Raw genomic sequence first — 265 nt, forward strand, 5'->3', positions numbered from 1 at the left:
CATTATAATCATGGTCATCATCATCAGTTGCCGCCATTCTTGTTGGCTTGATAACTTGTTGGCTGCATGCAGCGCCAACTACGAGCAATGACCGAACGAATGGTGTCGTACAATAAACGCCATACCGGCCGTATAACGGTTAATAATAAAAATATCAATAAGTGGCGAATACAGCAGTTCTGAAAACGCTCGAGTGATCAACGTTAATAATGACCAACGGTTTCGGTTGGACGGTCAAATGGAATCAATGCAGCACGAAGACTGC

Source organism: Volvox carteri, assembly GCF_000143455.1.
Source record: "Volvox carteri f. nagariensis unplaced genomic scaffold VOLCAscaffold_17, whole genome shotgun sequence".
Lineage (NCBI taxonomy): Eukaryota > Viridiplantae > Chlorophyta > Chlorophyceae > Chlamydomonadales > Volvocaceae > Volvox > Volvox carteri.